The sequence below is a fragment of the Anomaloglossus baeobatrachus genome, chromosome 3 (genome assembly GCF_048569485.1).
Source record: "Anomaloglossus baeobatrachus isolate aAnoBae1 chromosome 3, aAnoBae1.hap1, whole genome shotgun sequence".
NCBI classification, from domain to species: domain Eukaryota; kingdom Metazoa; phylum Chordata; class Amphibia; order Anura; family Aromobatidae; genus Anomaloglossus; species Anomaloglossus baeobatrachus.
In genome coordinates, this window is record NC_134355.1 from 483,855,805 (window position 1) to 483,859,712 (window position 3,908).

The following is a 3,908-nucleotide window of genomic DNA, read 5'->3' on the forward strand; positions in this document are numbered from 1 at the left end:
TTACAAATAAAAGTAAACGTAAAAGCAAACGGTTAAAAAACATTTTAAAAAAGCCGTAATTAGATAATGTCAAGTCCTGATGAGACAAGGCTACCCCAAAACTGCTGATCCCAGAAAATCTCAGATACTGTGCAGCAGTCACTATATTAAAGCTGCTATGATTAACAATATAGTATCATCATAGTTTTTAAGGTTGAAGGGAGACTCAGAGTCCATCTAGTTCAACCCATAGCCTAACATGTTGATCCAGAGGTAGGCAAAAAAAAAACCCAATGTGGCAAACAAGCTCCAATAGGGAAAAAAAATTCCTTCCTGACTCCACATACGGCAATCAGACTAGTTCCATGGATCAACACCCTGTCATAAAATCTAATATACATAACTGGTAATATTAAATTTTTCAAGAAAGGCATCCAGGCTCTGCTTAAATGTTAGTAGTGAATCACTCATTACAACATCATGCGGCAGAGAGTTCCATAGTCTCACTGCTCGTACAGTAAAGAATCCTCGTCTGTGATTATGATTAAACCTTCTTTCCTCAAGACGTAGCGGATGCCCCCGTGTTCCAGTCGCAGGCCTAGGTGTAAAAAGATCTTTGGAAAGGTCTCTGTACTGTCCCCTCATATATTTATACATTGTGATTAGATCCCCCCTAAGCCTTCGTTTTTCCAAACTAAATAACCCCAAGTTTAATAACCTGTCTTGGTATTGCAGCCCACCCATTCCTCTAATAATCTTGGTGGCTCTTCTCTGCACCCTCTCCAGTTCAGCTATGTCCTTCTTATATATCGGTGACCAGAATTGTACGCAGTATTCTAAGTGCAGTCGCACTAGTGACTTGTACAGAGGTAGAACTATATTTTTTTCATGAACACTTATACCTCTTTTAATACATCCCATTATTTTATTAGCCCTGGCAACAGTTGCCTCACACTGTCCACTAAAGTGAAGTTTACCATCCACCCATACACCCAAGTCTTTTTCTGTGTCTGTTTTACCCAGTGTTCTACAATTAAGTACATAATTATAAATTTTATTTCCTCTACCCAAGTGCATGACTTTACATTTATCTACATTAAACTTCAATTGCCACTTCTCAGCCCAATCCTCCAATTTACATAAATCTCCCTGTAATATAAAATTATCCTCCTCTGTATTGAGTACCCTGCAGAGTTTAGTATCATCTGCAAATATTGAAATTCTACTCCCCCAACAAGGTCATTAATAAATATGTTGAAAAGAAGCGGGCCCAATATTGACCCCTGTGGTACCCCACTATGAACTGAGACCCAGTCTGAGTACGTACCATTAATAACCACCCTTTGTTTCCTATCACCGAGCCAGTTTTTAACCCAGTTACACATATTTTCCCCTATCCCCATTATTCTCATTTTATGTACCAACCTTTTGTGTGGCACCGTATCAAAAGCTTTTGAAAAGTCCATATACACAACATCCACTGCATTTCCCTGGTCCAGGCTTGAACTTACCTCTTCATAGAAGCTGATCAAATTAGTTTGACAGGATCGATCCCTCATAAACCCATGTTGATACTCTGTCATAAGGTTATTTTTCTATAGATAGGTTAAGAATCTATTACTAATAAAAAAGTACTCTCTGCAAAACAATTGTAAATCAGGCTATAATAAACCTTTAAAAATGGCAGGTAAACATGGATACAAATACACAATTGCATATATAGAGAGAAAAATATTGATATGAGAAGTGCAAAAATAAAGGCAGTATAATTTCCTTAATACAACCAATTCATAAGTATGAGAAAAATACTATACTGAGGTGATCAAGAAAAGATATACATGCCGCTGAATGGGGTGTAACCCCATGTGTATCGCCTCTACAGTTGCGGCTTCATTAGGGGCAAATAATGCATAAACCCCCTGGCTTACAAACCATATATATATAAAAGATAATTACCTAAAACAGGTACAGCTGTGTGGTCGGCCACTCAGTGCATATGTACACATCATATAATGGCGGTGAAAACTGGAGAAATGACAAACAGCAAGTGTTGACTGAAACTCTTCCTGTTCAATATACTTGCGGCACTGGCTCTTGATGAAGGACTACAGTTTAATGGCAAAGTCTGCACTTACGCAAATGTACCCTATAGGCGCTTGAAAAATGGCACAGCCAGCGCATGCGCTGTATAAAATCAATACAGCAGCATCAATCCATGAGTCCACACATGCACTGTAAAAAATATAGTGTTACGAGATATGTGCCCAAACTTGCTGTCTTGGCTATTTGCACACTGACAGCAAGGTCTGTGTTGCCAGCTCAGATCAGTAGAGACAGAAATAGAGGGGAGCATGCACTTTTAATCACGGTGTCAGTGTACCCCAGCAGTGTGCAGAGAGCAGCGCCACCCCTGCAGTTAGACGTCATCACATTTTCTAACTATTGTTAGACTGGATTTGTTTATGCTTGAATAAAAAAAACCCTTTTTGTTAATTCTTCCCCACAGGTCCAGTTAAGCGGCATGTATGGATTGTCGGGCTCTGATATATATACTGGGCAGAAGAAAGGAAAGATATCTGCCATCTGGTAAAAGATTTGAACAACTGAGGGCGCTGGCAAGGTTATCAACATTTCCGTTGGGTACAGCTACTGTCCAAGGTCGAGGCGATAAAGTAATGTCTGTAAACAACCCACGATTTACTGGTGCATGGGGGGGGAACTATTTAGGTAAGAAATTTTGCAGAACTTATTGGGCTCATTAAATCTGACATGAGCAGGTTTACAAAGCTAATCGTACATCGATGTGCTTTGGTTTGGTCAGAAATAGTTCCACGGCAATTTTGGAGAGGAGCTAGAAGGCAGATTTGGAAAGAGCTCGACGTTTACTTAACATGTCAGTGTCACATTTCATATAGTGTACAGGAGATATTGCGGTTCGGCGCCGTATGCTGGAAGGAGACAATGCTAACTTAATGTTGGCCGATGGGGTCTACTTGAATGAGGTAGCAAATGATATCTCGTTATCCAGTTTGCATGATGGTATTGAAAGCACTTTGGTGATGTTGGTTGGCGGTGGTCGGGATGTCAAAGAGGTGTTTCGACACCCTCCTGCGGTGGAATGTTGACCCAGAAAATACATGCTCACTGTCTTACGCAGTGACCATGCATGGTTGGAAGTTTGCTGGAAACAAGGTTTATAAGGATATAAATGGATATGGAAAATAAGAAACTTCAAAGAAGTGGTTAATAAAGCTGTAACCACTTTCACCCAACATGGTAGTACTGTCTATTATTATCAAATTTATCAGTTTAAACAGTTTTTAACACAAGACATCCTATTTCTAAGTTTAAAGTAAAGCAGTCGTAGAGCGTATCATACTGAAGAATTCTTAACTTCAGGGGATATGGACCTGTATATATTAATACCCCTTCAAATTAGAATAAGTGCCTGTGTGAAGGCAGGGTGCACCTAATAAACTTCTAATTTGGCTTTATTAATACTTTAGGCAGAGATTCTGCACTTTTTTGTATGTCCCTGTCTAGAAAAAAAACACTGTTTCTAGCTACAATATATAAATCCATCAATATGCAGCCCACATAGTTATCTTCACAATAGAACATTGTGGTTCTAACATCCACTGTAGTGCATGTCTTTTATCACTACACATTCAATATATGAAATAAATATAATAAATGCCAGAGTATACAATAGATCTCTCTGAAGAAAAGAAAAGCCAAGCTAAAGCTAATAGGAGCAGATGTGTCTGGTGTATTTTGTGGCCAGGCTTCTGCACAGGCTGCGAGTTCCTAGAGCTCTGTAACCTGTAAGAAGCACACAGCATTAGTATATGGGAGGGAGAAGGGGCGTGATGAGGATCCTGTCTGGGGTCTGCTCTCCAGCTTCTTCATACAAGTCGAGCTGCTGGGAT